The sequence below is a fragment of the Pinus tabuliformis genome, chromosome 6 (assembly GCF_031772625.1).
Source record: "Pinus tabuliformis cultivar Carrire ecotype Pingquan chromosome 6, CPIR1, whole genome shotgun sequence".
In the NCBI taxonomy this organism is placed as follows: domain Eukaryota; kingdom Viridiplantae; phylum Streptophyta; class Pinopsida; order Pinales; family Pinaceae; genus Pinus; species Pinus tabuliformis.
The window spans coordinates 654,960,306-654,978,938 of record NC_142292.1 but is presented as its reverse complement, the minus strand read 5'-3'; positions in this window follow the sequence as shown (position 1 = coordinate 654,978,938).

Genomic DNA, 18,633 nt, shown 5'->3' with positions numbered 1-18,633 from the left:
CCTGATCAAGGGAAGCCAATTTTCGTTAATTTCACTCCCATTGTCCCTGTTGAGATTCTGAGGAAATTTCATAATTTCGATGGCCTCTCTGATTTTTCTTTTATGATAATTATCCTCTCTTGCAATTATTTTAGCGTCTTCTAAACACACATGATGTTTTGTTTTGGATGAGTGTTCTGCAAGGGCTGATGTACGGGATCTCTCATTCTTTATATCAGCCGCGTGTTCTTTTAGTCTTATTTTGAGAGACCGACCTGTTTCCCCAATATAACTCTAGCCACAAGAGCAATCAATGTTGTACACACCCTTGAGTTGTTGACGATCAATGTTATCCTTTACTGACTTCATCATTTGCCTTATAGTTCCACATGTTGTAAATTGAGTGTTTATGTTATTCCTTCTTAAATTTCTTGCAATCTTATCTGTAACCCCTTGGATGAATGGAAGGTAAACTTTTCCATAGTTTTCTTGCTTGTCCTTAGGAGGCTTGGAGAGAACCTTCTGGGCTCTTCTTATAGCATTATTGATACTCCACTCTTTGTATCCAAGGTTTTTGAAGACAAAGGTTAAGTGTTCAATCTCATCTCTTAGGTGATCAGGGTCAGAAATCCCGAAAGCCCTAACAGCTAGAGTGTTTAAGACGCCAGATTTTTGGGAAGGACGATGGTAAGAGTCAGCATGAAGATAGCTGTCAGTATGAGTTTTATTTCTATAGACCTGGTGTCCCAAAGTACCATCCTCTTTCCTACTGATCAAGACATCAAGAAAGTGGATCTTACCGTTCTCTTCAAGCTCCATAGTAAATTTGATTTTGGAAGATATAGAGTTAAGATGATTGAAAAACTTCTCCAGCTCCGCCTTATCATGAGTCCAATTCAGGTTAGTGTCGTCAACAAATCTTTTCCACCAAGCTAGCTTTAGAGGGTATGAGTCAAGGGATTTTCTTTCAAAGTACTCCATGTATAAGTTGGCGACAATAGGTGAGAGTGGGAAACCCATGGCGACTCCAGATATTTGTTCATAATAGTGATCTTGAAAATTGAAAAAAGTGGATCGTAAACAAATTTCTGCAAGCTTTGCTGTTTCAGGATCAGTGGCCATCTTTATAACATGAACTGCTTCATCTAGAGGAATCTTTGTAAACAAAGAAACCACATCGAAACTTACCAGAATATCATCTTTGTCCACCCTTTTATTCTTAATAAGCTTTACAAAATCATTTGAGTCTTTTATAAAAGAGTCCGTGTTACCAACCAGAGGTTTTAGGATCTTAGCTACATATTTAGCTAATTCATAGGTAGGGGAACCAATGGTGTTAACAATCGGTCTAAGAGGGACCCCTTCCTTATGGATTTTTGGTAATCCATAGATTCTAGGAATAACCTCACAGGAGGGAATTAGCTTCTTTTTTATTTTATCTTCTAGGTTTGTTTCCATGATGGCTTTCTTGACTTGTTTTATCACCTTGGGAATAGGGTTGGAGTTGACTCTCCTATAACTCCCACAATTTAAATGCTCATTCATTTTATGAATGTAATCTTCCTTATTTAACACAACAGTGGCCCCTCCTTTATCAGCTTTAAGAACAACTATCTTATCATTATTTCGGAGAGATCTAAGAGCCTCTCGCCCCTCTTTGTTCAAGTTACTCTTTGGGCATTTGGACTTCAACATAGCTAGGGAACATTCCTGCCTTAATATTTCCTTATTGTTTGATGAAAGGCCTTGAGTGCCATTTTCAATGTTGCAGATGATGTTTTCAAATGGAATGTTCTTAGGAGAGACCACAAATCCCAGTCCCTTGCTAAGGATATTGATTTCTTCAGAAGTGAGCGTTATGGATGAGAGATTAACGACTCTCTTATCATTGATTTCAACATCCTTAATAGTTTTAGCCTTGCTAATAACTTCAATTCCATCATTTATGCTTACATCGTTTTTATTAGAATCATTGATAGCGCTGCTAGTGTTAGTGTAGGCCCTGTTGCGCATCTTGTCATCATCACTGGAGCCAACACATGAGGCAGCACAGCCCACCGAGTTATTAATACAAAAACCTGCGTTTTTCATGGCGTTCTCAATGCCTGCGTTTTCCATGTTGCTGGAGCCAACGCATGAGACAGCGCAGCCCACCGTGTTATTAATACATGCGATCTTAATGTTACATGCGTTATTAATATTCCCCGTGCTACAAGCATTGTTATTAATAATACCTGCGTTGTTCTTAATGTATGCGTTGTCCATACCTGCGTTTTCCAAGTTAATACTGCTGTCAATATCTGCGTTTTTCATGTTAATACATGTGTTAATGTTGACAATGCCTGTGTTTTCCATGTTGCTAGTGTTCCAGGCATGCTTCAGGTCATTGGTGGCGAAAGGAACAACGTGGGAGCAGCGTTCTGGAGGTTCGTTGCAGGGAACAGTGCAATCAGTTACGCTGTCTGAGATTTTCCCGCTGTTTTTCGTTGGTGAAGTCGAGCTTCTCATAGTAGATACGCTGCTCATTTCTGCGCTGCCTCCCTTCAAGGTTAGATTGCTTTCCTTCAAGGTTAGATTGCTTTCCACAGTAGATTCGTTGTCTTGTAAACCCACACCTTCTTCTTCTAACCTGGCCAGCTTCCTGGATTGTCTTTCCCAGGCAATTCTACCCTCTGTCTGGGCCTTTAATGCAGCTTTTGCATCAATTATTTTCCACAGATCGAAGCTGATAATCATAGTAAGTTTTAGATGAGTGGAAGGGCCAAGCGATTCATGGACTCTCATTAATGAGATAGTTTCTCATCTTTTTGTATAAATAGGGGAAGTTTTCTCCTATCATTTTCATGTGTAAAATTGGAGTTATGCTCAAGCTTTGAATACAGAATTAGATTGTGGTACCTTACTCGAATGTTCCTTAATTTTGACTTGGTTTTTCTTACATATGGAGCATCTCGATTTACCATCTCTCACTTTTAGATCAGCTACCTAAAATGTGTGAGATTTAATTTCTTTTATAGATTAAATTTCATTTTCTTTCTTAGTATTAGTTTTAGAATGACTGTGTAATCTTTGTTTTTCTAAAAACATTTCAATAGGAAAGATTTATGTATTTTCTAGTTGGATTAAGTTTGAGGCAAGAGCTCATAGTTATTTAGTTTCCTTTCATGTTTTATTATTTAATTTCTTAGATCAAACTATCAATTCATTGTATAATTGAATAAAAGATTAGGCTAAGAAGATCACTTCAAATTGGGTGATTGAATGTTCAACCTATGCAATCATTAAACTTTACTTTTTCGTGCTTTTATATTTTCTTTTAAGATCCTCATGTGATTGCATTAACTGATATTCCTAAAGATCATTCAAAGAAATTGATTTAATTGTATTTCAAGATTGAATGGCTGAATATTTAATACAAGCAATTACTGAGTTATTTTCTGCACACTCTACTTGCTTTTCTAGGACATTAGAAGTTAAAGTATAAATAGTTGCCTACACATCATCTCAAGAAGGTAACACTTCATAATTGAATGCTGGAGTAACTAAGTATACATTAGTTGTTTTTTATTTCACAGGTTAGTTGAATTTAATTTTCATTACTTGATTTCATAGATTAGATGAAATGGTTTTCGTTATTTTGTAGTTAGATTGATCTAAACTAAAAGACAATTTCTAGCACATACAATGCACGCATGCTTCACAAGTTTACGAAACCCCCGAGTTGACAAATTAAATGATAGGCAATCACCTTGTCCCAACATTTTGGCATCGTTGCCAGGGAAGTGTGCATAGGAACTAGCTTTCAGTTTAGAGTGTATTTTAATTTTTTTTGTTTTTACTAACCATTTATGGACAAAGGGTCTAGAATGCAGCCTAAAGACTGAATTGAGGAGGTTATAGATTTGACCTGCAAATATATGAAAACATACCAATATACCCAATAACTGCAAATAATCACCAAAAATAATAAGATCTTAATATAGATAAATGATTCTCTTTTTTGATATCAAACCCTTAAGGTAGGGCAACACCATACATTCACTCCTTAAGGAAGGAGAAAACTCCACAAGCCATATGCTTGTTCATACAATATTTCTTGACTTCTTTCAATGGGGAGTCTCTAGCCTCTATATAGGCCTCATACATACAATACCATGGGTCATTACCATGGTTCCCTCAATATTATCTATCTAATACCATGGGCCCATTACATTATTACTAACTACTTGTGGTCCCTTACATGATACGGGTTAACCACCTTATTTATTACTATGGCCCATCACATTATTACATTATTCCCTTGGGTGCCTCCCTTTGCACCCCATATTATCCCCCCTAGGCATATAACATTATTCCCTGTAGGTATATAACAGAGGAATGGTATCAAAAAGCAGTTACGCCACAATATTAATCAATTCTTCATGAGATCCTTGCGGCAAATCGAAAGGTCAAGTCAATTTTTCATATCCTTACAAACAATCAGTTACATTTTTCAAGTTTGGATATGAGCATTTCAAAAATTCTAATCCGTAAATGGATTCATTACAAGCATGAATATACTTAACATATATATATATATATATATATATATATATATATATATATATATATATATATATATATATATATATATATATAGATATATATATATATATATATATATATATATAGATATATATATTTATATATATATATAGTTTTTAGATAGATAGGGAAAATAAAAATAATTTTTTATAGTTTTTATGATAAATTTGATGTTTTATGGTGCAGTAAGAACCACCCATCTACTAACCCTTGGTAGGAAAAATTTGCAATAAAACAAATAGTTGAGAACAAGGAGCGCAAGCGAAGATCACGAACATTAATTTAAGGTATGAGATCAAGCCTTTTCATTTTATTTTTGCAAAATTTACAGAATCGGTTGATAAAATCATGACTATGCTAACAAAATAAATCTCTCAAGTATGCTCTCCTTCTGCACTTCGTGTGACCTAGAGGATTAGAAAAAGAAATTGTTTTGTTAGCATATCATAAAAATTATTTAGCTACTAAAAAATTTGCAAATCCATGTGCAAAAATCCTGACCTCTGTAATGCAAGAGTTTTCTGCGGAATTACAAAAGTGACGCGGTTAGATTTCTTCAAAGTGTTTCCCATATTTTATCTCGTTCCAGATTTCGGGTCCACCAGAATTGTCTATAACATGATTGATATAGTTAGATCTTCCCTTTTTCTTATCTAGAAGACATCCACGCAGCCACGAGTCCAACCTTCAAAACTTGCAAATTAAAAATCACCGGAACATTTCTAGAAAATGCAGCAGTATAAACACATGATTTTAAAACACAAATTCTGAGTAAACTAGGGCGAATATTAAAAAACTGAGACATGAGTTTTCTCTGGAATGGGGGATTTAGGTAAATTGTGAGCAATTTTTTGGATTTTGCAACCATTTAAGAGAAATCCGAAATTGATTTTTGTAGAAAACGTAATTGCTAGAAATCGTAAACTATTTTAAAACCTGATTTTAAAACGAATTTTTTGAGCAAACAAGGGCGAATCTAAAAAAACTGGGACATGTGTTTTTTATGGAACGGGATGAATTTAATAACCAAGAAACCGTTTCCTTGGATTCCTAACCATTTGAGAGCAAATCGTGGTTCTTTGGGACCCTATTTGGTGAATGCATGAGGAAAACTGATTTTTTTATGCACGAGGTTTTGCTAGCAATAACAAATTTAATTCACTAAGACTTCTAATCAAACAATGACTCTTTCTCTTCAACAAATTTACCCTCCTTACATCTTTGAACACTTGGAAGAAATTGCTAACTTAATGTTGCACCCATGTGTATACTCGTTTTGTCACGTGTCAATACAGTCAGGGAGTGATTTTGTTTTGAATGCTATGAAGCATGAATACACAACCAGTGAATTTAGATTTGTGGTTGATACAACAAAAAAAATAAAATTCAAAGATTGAAATAAAAAATTATGATGATTAATACATATGGAATCAATTTATTGAAACAATTTATAAAGTGAAAAATACTTGCAAAATTTGATTGAAATAATTTTTTTTGTACAAGTACTTTTTCATATTTTTTCCGCTTCAAAATTTTTTGATAGCATGTTATTTTTGCAGCACAAATGATGATTCAATAATAGCTTGCAAAACAATTGGAAAATTATTTAGATGATTTATGAACATTTGGCATTAATTGTTACTGTGTATTTTTCTATGAAGTTTTAACTTGCAGAACACAACAAATCTTTGTGATGCTAATTGTTTTACGAAGCACAGTGCATGAAGTCATCCAAAAACAGGGAGTTAATTTAATTTTCATGGTTATTTCTTAAAAATGGATTGTTATCAATATCATGAATTGGACTGAATATAACGCTTTTGATTTTCTTTAATCTATTTTATTTGACATTTACATTTTGCAAAAGAATCAGAAAGTATGGCCATTTCTTTTTTAACACACTTATGTTCTTTATGTCAATTTTTTTTGTAGGTTTGGGATGATTGAATGATCATTGAAGAAAACGAATTGTGCACACAATTGGTCTTCAAAGGACCGATTCCATGATAAACATAAGAGCAGGTCCATGTCCATATATACCAAAACCATTACCTTTCCTCCCTTTTGAATTATAAATCCAACCAAGAAATTCAAAGCAAGCCACAATCATTTTTCCCAGCAAGAGTCAGTTGTTCATTTTCCTTTATTCACATACACTTTCTACCTGACCCACAAATAAAAGCAAGAAGCTCACTTACATGCTTATTGCCCATTGTCATTATTATTTTCCATTGTCATCTTCCATTTTCATTTTTCCTTTCCTATCCTTTTTCATTTCGCAAATAAACCCTGCTTCAATGCAAATTATTGAGTCCATAGTCCTTTGAGTCTAAAATCCTTGCAAAAACACCTTGAGGCTTGCATGCCTTAATGGCAAGTCCTCATGTCGACGAACAATGGGAATACATCAATGTCCCTTGTTCATCAGATCTTCTAGGTACTCAACAACAAAAAAATTATTCGTACTTAGCAAGATGTTTTTGGGCATCTTGACTCTCATTGTCATCAATGGTGAGAGTTCTCATGTTGAATAGTGGCATCCATTAATGGTAAGTAAGTCAAAAATTTCCTGCTATGCTCGACATTAGAAAATTTATTCACATAGTAGGAATTGTGCCGATGAGTTTTGAAGACATGAAGAATATCATTTTCAACATTTTGGAGCAAACGTAGAAGATATGTAGCTATAGAACCAGATGGCAGTTGTGGAATCAGACAGTAGTTGCAGAACTAGATAGAAGTTGTGGAATCAGACAACAATTGTAGAATTAGATGACAGCTGCAGAATCAAATAACTGCTGCAAAATCAAATGGAAGCAGTAGAATAGGCACTATTTCGTAGCATATTCAACAAGTTTTAATAAAAGCAAATAAAAATTCATCTTGACTCTTTTCTCCATGACTTTTCCAACCACTTGAAGAAGATTATGATCAGAATTTTACAGCCACCACACATGCAGCTCATCCATTTCTAAAGGGTAAGTTAAGGTACGTCATTTTCTAACTTTTTACCATAAAATTCCTTGAAAAGTTAGAATGATAATTTTTGGAAAAAAAACATTTCTCTTCCTCATCTCATAAAATTGCCAATATCATCAACTGGGGGGAGATACATTCATATTCATATTTTTCCATATTCATATCACATTCAAAAGCCCACATACTTTCAAAAGATATTAACTTTTAGATTATGATGCAGGAGCATCTAGACTTAGCCAACAATGTGATTGTTTGCTCACATGTTGTGGTTAAAAGAGTTGAATTTCATGACCTGAGTGGTCAAAAAGTCAGTTTTTAGTAGAGAGGGTTGGATCTATCGAAGATGAGTTTTACTTCATTATTGCAATAGTTAGGAAATTATCTTATTTTAGACTAAGGCTAAGTTGTTAGCATAGGTGTGTAATAGAGCTTAAAGATAGAAATTTGATTGTTATACCGATCAAAATAGAGATCGGGCTGTTAGTGTAGTTAGAATAGAGTATGACTCATAAAAGAAAGAAAATGTAACAAAAAAGGAAGAGCAGAGCTGAGATGATAGAGGTTTTAGTGAGAAGCGAGAGCTTGAGAGTTAGAGAGGGTTTAAGATTGAAACAGAGGTAAATACATTGCTGTAATTGAGCGAGAGGGCCAAGACTCTATAACATATATTGTATTAATGAAATTGATCCAGTGTGTATTTGTATTGTAATCCTGGTGCAAACTCTTGTTTCTTTCGGCATGTCTGCGTCCAGACAGTTAACCGGGTATTTTCTGTAATTTCACATTTAACACAAATCTCAGTGGTTGTGGGTTTTCTGTGTATTAACAGTAAATTGGGGTCAATTAGAATTAAGGGTTAATTTCATGATTAAGCACTAAAATTAGTCATTAAGGGCTTTGCTTAATTATTAAATTAACGCACGTGGTTATATCCAAGATCGGGTTTTAAACAATGAAAGTGGAATTTTGGGCGGACAAAAAGCTGTAAGTTGTATTTTGAGGAAGGCTTCCCATTGCACTAACTACAAGACACGTAGCACTCAGGTGGAGAGAGAAACCACTTTTTTAGGTGGGTACTCTCCATGAAAGTTGTGCATCCAAAATCCTTGTGAACCATTGGATCTAGTGCGAGTTGATCGATGGTGGAGGATCAACGGACTGTTTTGATTTTTTGGAGTGAATATTGATCGTTGGATTTGACAGTAAGAGATATACAGTTTGGCAAGTAGCCCATAAGACTAAGGCTTTCACTCTAGTCAAGTGTATCGGAACTAAAGAAACTCAATCTTTATTACTTCTTTTCTCTGGATCGAAGTGTTGTTTGTAAAGAAAATTCAACGTGGGACAGGAGTTTTAAAATAATAAGTGGGGACCTCCGTGTAAGGCTAGCCACCAATAGAATCTGCTGTGTCATTTGTGGTTGTTATAGACATATTTGGGCATTGCAACCCCAATCGTATATGTCCATAAGCCAAGGGCTTCTAAGTCCCTAAAAGTGTTGTTTCATACCCTAAAGGAGCAAGGTCAGCTGATTACATCATCTCCCAGAAGTTCTCCATGAAAAGCTACTCAGAACTGGTCAAAGTAGGACCATACAGACTGCCCAGTGCTAAAGGTGCGATGCATCTCACCTGCCACATGCAAAAAGTTCGATGCATACTAGAAATCCCTTCTATAGGGTGCGATGAGCGAGAGCAAACAAATGGCACAAGCAGTTTTCTAGGTGGAAACCTAGAGAATCTTCTAGAAACTACTCATTTGACACTTGCCTCTCTGAGTTCACCCAGGGATGAGTAAGAGATCTAAAATCTCCACGTGGAACTAGGAACTATCAAAGAGATGACACTAATCAAAATCCCAGAAGCTGACTCACCCCCCTGTAAATATATATAAATGGATCCCTCATCCAAGAGATCCAAAGGTTGGAATTTGGTAATTTTCAAAGAGGTGCTGCTGGTTTATCTTTGAAGACATTGTTGGGTGATCTTGCTTTGTGTGAGGTGAAGAGGGCTTTCAAGCTGTGAGGATGGTGTTGGGTCAGACCAAGTGGTTGTAATCCTCTCTTCTACAACTTTTACTAATAAAGATATTTGATTTTTCCTCCATATTCTTGTGTATCTCTGAATATTGTGTTGTTATATGCATTTATATGGTCAATATATATTTGATCCTATATTGTTTATAGTGAAAGACCTCTATGCTTTGATGGTATTATGCTACTGTGAATCTACAGGTTCTCTTTGAAGCTGGACAAGTAAGGAAGCGGTGGCAAGATTCTGTCAAAGGGGAAAGGAAACAAGCAAGGAGCCAAGCGGAAGTCTGAGGTTGGTACTCTCTGCTTCTTTCCCATCTCTCTCTCGTAAAGGAAAAACAAGTGATTTTAATTTGTTTGTTTCTAAGATAGCTACCCGTCTTAGTGGGACTAGCAGCTCTGAATAGACACTATATTTCCCGATAACAAAATGGTGACTCTGCTGGGAGCGATTAGTTTGATTGCTTGTCTCTATTTGTTTGATTCATAAACCACAGACGGAGTCTGAAGTTAAGCCAGCTATCCTTCGAACTGCATTTGCTATGCAAGTGCAAAGTAGATCAACGTTGCTTCAGTCAATCTACGGGTTTGTTTATGAACTGAAAAATTGACTTGAAAACATCCTAAGTGCCCTAGAGGTATCTTGAGTAACCTCATTAGATCATCCCTATACTTTGTAGTTACTGACTATCATTTGTTCGGCCTAAATCCCTGAACTAAACTGCAAACTGTGACCAAAAACCAAGTTAAAGTCTCGTTCCTTGATCATCACACCCTCTCCTTTAGGCAATCTAGATGCATCGCACCTCTCGTGTGTAGTAGGTGGGATGCATCCCTATTTCCCTGTGTTACAAGTGCGATGATCAGACAAGACTAGATCTGCCTCCATATTTTGGTTTTTTCTTCACTGTCTTCAGTTTTATTCAGGAGTTTTGATGTCTGTGATCAGTAGACCATTGTTGAAACCCCCTTCTTTGCATCATCTGGCCTCTATTGTACAAAGAATTGTGAATGTTTTTATGTATTGTGTGCCATTTATAGTTCTATTTTACAAAATAATAGCTTAATCAAACTGTCGTCGTTTGATTTGGAAGTGTCACAAGTGTCATTTTCAGTCAAAGAAAAGAATACTTCTCTTTTTGATGGTTTATTACATTGTTACTCTTGTATTTGATCTAAATCTATAACTATTTCAAGTGTCGAAAGCAGTTTTAAATTCAAAATCACAAAGTGTCGTCTTGCCTTCCTGTCATTTTTAAAAGGAAAATCGTTAGTACTGTCACTTTGAAATAAGAGATAATTCAGATTTGTATTTAGCATTCTTTTTGTCATTCACACATTAAGAAAGCGAAAAACGAATACATGAATGTGTATTTGCATTTAGACTGCTTGTTGATTTTGATTTAGGATAGTACATCTAGTGTGTGCTCTTTGCTCTATGTTGAAAGAATTTCATTTCTCTTTCCTTAGTAGCTAGGATTTTCATTGCAAAAAGAAGATTAAATGACTGTTTATCATCTTAGATTGCATTTTAGGAATTGTATATCTACATCACGCGGTGAACCTGAAAGGAAAATTTCTTAAGAAATATCAACTGTAAAATAAATTTAATGAATGTAAAAATGCTTTCGAACCTAACACACAACATCTAGAAGTCTAGGCTAGAGATGTATTCTGGCGTCGTAAAGCCTGGTAATTATCGCTTTCATCGTAGGTTGGGTGATTCCTCCTCTTTGAGACGACAAGTGCCAGTACAGACTTGTGCTCCCACGTACCATCAAGTATATATTTGGAGACCACAATAGGCTATATCCTTTATACTTAGGAAGCCGTGTCTGCCGCCCTATCGATCGTAATGCACTGAACACAGCATTCGGGAAAATTGACTGTCGTACCGTAAAAAGTATTCTGTAGTTTTGCGATTGGTTTGGTAATTCCTCTGTCTAGATTTCCAGAGTAGTCTCTTTCGTTCCTTTTCAGACTCCTTAAAGGAAAAGGTCCATCTGAGCACTTGTCACTTCAGGCTCATTAAAAATCGAAGGCGACTAGAGTCATCTTTAGCTTTTTCTCGACTCTTAAAAATTGAAAAAGCAAGTTGTGTCAAAGCGTCTAAAATTTCTTTTAATTAGAATAATGTCACTGTTCCCTTGTTGGTCTTAGGTTGAGAAAATGGAGTCCACCAACCAAGGATTTCCCCTTGGGGGAAGTCCTAGTCCTTTCTCCTCTTGGGGAGATGTTGGTGCATCTCATATGGCCACATTGTCCCTTCCGGGACTGACAATTGGCCTGCTGGTATGGATTTTCTCGACCTCTACCGTTCAAAGCACCGTAATTCCTGAACAATCAAATCAGCAACTAGATGATACTAGAGTTTCCCCCCAACCTTCTACTTCGTTTGTCTCTCCCTCTCCTTCTTCCTCTTCGCTTGGTAAAGATAGTAAAACTAAAAACCAAGTAACTGAGAAGAAAAAGAAGGGGAAGGAGAAGAATAAGAAGGAGCCAACGGCAAAAAGGGGCAACCGTGCATCGTCTATCGAAAATCCACACACTGCACCATCCAAACCTAAATCTCCATGTGTCATCTGCAAAGGAGACAATTATCTCCAAGATTGTCCTTACATCCCATAGATCCTAAGGGACTGGTCTCCCCGCTTGCACAATCCGGTGTCGTCAACCTCTAACGATCATGTTGAAAGTACACCGTTAACCAGTGAAAGCGAAGTCACTGGACAAAAAGGAAAATCTAAATTTCCATACAAACTGTGTGAAGGTGGCCATGCCCTCCACTGTTGTCCCTTCCTGGACGAAGCTAAAAGAGTCTTGGATAATCGTCTTGTATCACCACAACGACTCCCTCCTGGGTACAAGAAACTCTTTTTGAATCCATTGCTAGTTGAAAATCCGACTGACCCACCTTTGGAGTTAGTCGAAACACCCATCATTGAAGATAAACCCTCTGAGTCCACATCGGACCAAAGTCAACAGGCTGAGACCACAGTCGACCCCATCTTGACTTCAGAAGATTTAACTTCAGATGATACAGTCACCGAAGAGAATGAGAACGACATCGTTCAAATTCTTTTCATAATCACAGACTCCGATGAACATGGGGGAAATCTACCCATTCCTTTACCGCAGGAAGGAAATTTGTCAGAGTTGTATCCGGCCATTTATTCGGTCCCACGTCCAAGAAACCTAGTCATTTCCTTCGATTGGAATATACTAGGCAGACCCTGTTTACCATCTAATATACCATTTCGAATCATAGTGAAAACTTGAAAAATGGTCATAGTTGGTACCATCGTAGATGAAGGGGCTTCTGTGAGTATCCTTTCCTCAACTGCTTGGAAAGCGCTTGGTTCGCCATCGCTTTTCCCTGAGATGCGATATTTGGCAGTCTTCGATAAAGGAACCAGTCGGCCGTTAGGGATCCTTCCAAGTTTACCTATAACTTTGAGAAGGAAAACTGTTTATCTGAACGTAATGGTAGTCCAAGGACCTTTAGATTACAATCTACTCCTTGGGTGCGACTACATTTATAGCATGGGAGCCATCGTCTCCTCACTCTTTCGAGTAATGTGTTTTCCACATGAAGGCAGAGTGGTCCAACTCGTAGACCAGCTTTCATTCCCTAGTTCACACATAGCTAATAGTCAAATTCCATCCGTAACAGGTCTTTTTGCACAAGGAATGTCTCATCAATCTCCAGTTCATCCACCTGATGAATGCGAGTGATTCGGTGGTTGTGACTGAAACCCAGGGGGCATGCACCCTAGTCTGCTTTGGCAGAGAAACTTTAGGTATAGGGTAGGTTTCCACAGAGGATATATGACTGGCCTGACACACCCATCCGTTTAGGAAAATGGGATTAGATTGGAATAAAATACCTCTATTAGAAGGTATGCCTTTCTCGATAGAACAAATGTTTTGTCTACAAATTGAAGGGTAACCTGGAGAAGGTAGGCCTTTCCCAATAGAACAAGTGTTTTGTCTACGAATTGAGGGGTAACCTAGGAAACTCTACTTTGCTATACCTGGGGGCATGCAAACCTTTTTGCGTGAAAGTGAAAAACGACCATTTATTTTCTTAGTTTGTAGATCCTTAACTCTTTAAACTCGTAGGATTGGTCATTCCTAGCTTACATAATGAAAGGAGTCGGAGCATAATTTCGAATGGTGCAAGCTCCCTAAAAAAATGAACCTATTGATGAGACATCCTTATTATACGACTGGCATGAGTAGTTTTACGTGAAGTTCAAGATCGTTAAAAATTAAACCTAGCAATGAGCATATGTTCCACCAGAGTTTAAGCTCATTAAAAAATGAACCCACCTTAGATAAATAACCATTGTGAATGCATTTTCATCAGCTTTTGAGCCTTGGTCATGTTATTACCATCACCTCCACTTTGTTGTTGCCGATCATTCACCTCCATTTGATTGTTTACCCCTTTTGAGGAACAACTATGACGAGTGATCCTATTAGCCACCATTTTACACTGCCGTGATTGGAAAGTTCCAAACCTTACCTAGAATCAGCTGCTATCTGGAAGCATCACTCGTTCCTCAAAAAACGAGTCTCCTTTAAGCTCTTTTCATCTGACTCGTAAAATATGAAAAGATTGCCGAGCGATTGGCCTCTCCAGCTCGTTAAAGTGATTTGAAGTGTTATCCCTCCTCTAGATTTTAATCTTTTTGGACCTGAGGGATTATTACACAAAAAGAATGAGCGTTTGTCTTGTTCGGCTCGTTAAAACTATCGAAAAGACATCCCTTTCACATTGTTTTATACTTTTTCGGACTTAAGGGATTATGTTACGAAAAAGGAATATTGGAGTCTCTTTCCGTCTCTTTTCAGACTCTCTAAAATTGAAAAGAACCAAGTTATCCTTGTTGTTAAACTCATTAAAACAATAGCGACATACTTGTCCATTCAGACAAGAGCGAGTTTCACTGTTGCTAAGCTCATTAAAACATAGCGATGGGTTTGCCTGAAGGGAAAATTATAGAACAAGACGTTATCCTCCTTAAGCTTGACAAAAATAAAGAGGTACTGGTCAGAAATGACTGGGGAAAATTGGGAAGAAAACTTGAAGAAACTTTGTTGGTAGCAGGTCGCTCTTGAACATGACACTTTCACTCCATCACCATGATTGAGTCGGGTTGGGTTATTCCGTTCACCAGTCATATCACCATTGGTCCACCGTACCATTCATTTTTGGGGTTAACGCTACCAATCCGTTTCAGTGTTACCGATATGTTCAAGAGAAGTCACTCAGAGAATTCACCTACCCAGCTTGTGTCTCATCTGCTACAATCCCTTCACGCTTCATTCTTTCATGACCGCCACCCTAAACCTTGTATCATTAGATCGTTTTCACCTCTACAAAATCATTTGCTCCATTCCGTGTCATAGATGTGGGATCCATTAATGCCCTCCTATGACAGGTCACTTCTTATCGACATCAGCTCATTATCCAAGAAGCTGACCTAGGGAAAACCCTTCCAGTACTTTGAAGCTTTCATACTTCAATGGCAAGTTTCTCATTTCCGGCGATAGGTTTACACTAATGGCCTTCGACCAAAAGATTTTGCGTGGTGTTCAACATCAACTCATGTATTCACACCACGTGAATTGTACTGTAGTACCTTGAGGGTCATCCATCCAGGCTGCAATATATTCAGGAAAATAAAGACATCGAATGTACATCATTGCTGCACAGATAATCATCCAAACTAAGGGATGGTGGCTCTACCAGAATCATCAATTTTCACACAGACAGTTGTCTATCCTATGTAAATGAAAATGAATTTATCAAGCTGAGAATGGGAATGCCCACCTCAGCTAGATCATGAAAATATTATGAAGATAATGTATTTTATTGTATCTTATTATAGGTTGCCTTCAGTACAAAAAACCTTAGATCCTCATTATAAAGCATTTCACCCGACATCAAGAGGTTTACGACCTCATGCATTAGGGGGCAACTGTTATAGAAATATTTGGGTACTGCAACCCCAATCACATATTTCCATAAGCCAAGGGCTTCTAAGTCCCTAAAAGTGTTGTTTCATACCCTAATGGAGCCAAGGTTAGCTGATTGCATCATCTCCCAGAAGTTCTCCATGAAAAGATACTCAAAACTAGTCAAAGCAGGACCATACAGAGTGCCTAGTGCTAAAGGTGCGATGCATCTCACCTACCACATTTAAAAGGTGCTTTACATTTTTTTGCAATCAACTTATGCTTTTATGGTATTATGCTGCTGTGAATCTACAGGTGCTCTTTGAAGCTGGACAAGTAAGGAAGCAATGGCAAGATTCTGTCAAAGGGGAAAGGAAACAAGCAAGGAGCCAAGCGGAAGATTGAGGTTGGTACTCTCTGCTTCTTTCCCATCTCTCTCTCGTAAAGGAAAAATAAGTGACTCTAATCTATTTGTTTCTAAGATAGCTACCCGTCTTAGTGGGACTAACAGCTTTGGATAGACACTAGATTTCCCGATAACAGTGGTATCAGAGCAGAAGTTAAGGTTGATTGCAGAAAAATGTTTCCAAGGAGAGGAGATAGCATTGGTCAAGGAAGACCTGAAGCAAATGCAGTTCTACTGGAAGAGATTCGGAGTCTACGTACAAGAATGGAAACAATTGAGACTGCTTAGAGAAGAAAACCTAATGAAGGCGCTGACAGTGCTAAGGAAGAATCTTCTAAGGAAGAAGAAGAGGAGGAAAATGAAACTACCAGAGTTATCAAGATGTTGGCGAAAGTAGGAAAAAAACCAAAGATGGAAATTCATACGTATGAAGGGAGTCTCAATACAGAAGAGCTAATGGATTGGATCAGTTCATTGGACAAATATTTTGACTATGAAGAGGAAGCTGACGACAAAAGGAAGGTGAATTTTGCAGTTACCAGATTGAAGGGTCATGCAGCTATTTGGTGGGATGAATTACAAACATCCAAAACGATAAAAGGATAATCCGAGATCAAGCAATGGGATAAAATGGTGAGTAAAATGAAAGCTAAATTTATGCCTAAAGGTTATCAATTAAATCTTTTCAAACAATTGCAGAATTTAAGGCAAAAATCAATGTCTGTTAAAGAATCTATAGAAGAGTTTTACAGATTAAGTATTAGAGCAAGATATGTAGAGGATGACATGGAGAAGGTAGCTAGATATATTAATGGCTTAAGGTATGACATCCAGGATGAGATCTGCTTGTTGAGTCTGAATACTATTGAAGATGCCTATCAAGTAGGTTTGAAGGCAGAAGAGAAGATGTTGAGAAAACAGAATCAGAGGAATAGAGGAAGAAGTTTAGTAAGAGGTAGAGGAACTACTAGACCCGGAGGTCAACAACATTACCATGAAGCAGGAAGTTCAAGTAGTAGACCACCACAGAGAGGAGATTTTAATAGAGGAAGATTTGCACCTAGAGGAAGAGGCCGAGGAAGAAATATTCAGTGTTATACATGTGGAGAATGGGGACATGTATCATGGGACTATCCTCATAAGAAAAAAAAAGTCAAAGGAATGTGAATGTGGCTGAGGCAAAGGAAGAAAAACCTCAAGTTGCAGACAAGGAAGAATCACCTTGAGTTGGAGAACCCTTGTTGTTGAAAAGGGCATTGCTTAAAGTTGAGAAAAAGATTGGAGAACCAGCTTAGAGGAAGAGTTTGTTCAGAACTACATGCAAATCTAAAGGTAAATGTTGTAAAGTGATAATTGACAGTGGAAGAACTGATAACCTTGTTTCTACAGAGATGGTGGACAAGCTAGGATTGGTAAAGACATTACACTCTACTCCTTACAAAATGTCATGGTTGCAGAAAGGACATCAGATCATTGTGACAGAACAATGCAAGGTAGAGATACAGATTGGTACTTATAAAGATGTGATATTGTGTGATGTAATGCCAATGGATGTATGGCATGTATTGTTGGGAAGACCTTGGCAGTTTAATCAGAGAGTTATTCATGATGGGAGGAGAAATACTTATACTCTGGAGAAGGATGGAAATAAACATACACTGCTGCCATTGAAGGATGAAGTTGACAAGGAGGCACTTGAAAATAGTGTTATGCTGATGAGTGGGGAGGAGCTGTTACAAGAGGTTGAATAAGGTGAAGAAATGCATTTTGCTGTCATAGGGAGACCTAAGGTAATTTTTACTTCCACAAACTTAGACAATTTAGCTGAAGAAATCAAAACTTTGTTGAATGATTTTGCTGATATTGTTGTGGATGAGTTTCCAAATGCATTGCCACCAATCAAGAGAATTAGTCATCATATTGATCTAATACAAGAAGCAAGTTTGCAAAACAAGGCAGCATACAGACTAACTCCTCAAGAGAATGTAGAAGTTGGAAGACAAGTGCAAGAATTGATGGATAAGGGACTAATCAGAAAGAGTCTTAGTCCATGTGCTGTACCAACAACACTCAGTCCAAAGAAAGGAGGTGAATGGCGAATGTGTACAGATTCTAGAGCCAAAAACAAGATGACTATCAGGTATAGATTTCCTTTACCACACATGGATGATTTAATGGATTGTTTGAGTGGATCAAAATATTTTACTAAAATAGATTTGAAGAGTGGATATCATCAAATAAGAATTAGAGAAGGAGATGAATGGATGACTGCATTTAAAACAAATAGTGGGTTGTATGAGTGGTCAGTGATGCCTTTTGGACTCACTAATGCACCTAACATGTTCATGAGATTAATGAATGAAGTCTTGAAGGAATATGCAGGAAAGTTTGTTATTGTTTATCTTGATGATATTCTAGTCTTTAGTAGAAGTAAAGAAGAACATCTAGAGCATCTTCAGTTGGTTCTAAGAACTCTACAGAAAGAGAAACTACTGATAAATCTGAAGAAATGTAGTTTCATGAAGGAATAATTAATTTACTTAGGATTTGTAGTTTCTAAAAAAGGATTCAAAATGGATGCAGAGAAAGTCCAATTAATTTGGAACTGGCCTATTCCTGTTGGAAATAATACTGAGAGGGGGGGGGGGGTGAATCAGTATTATCAGATCAATCAAACTTTTCAATTTCA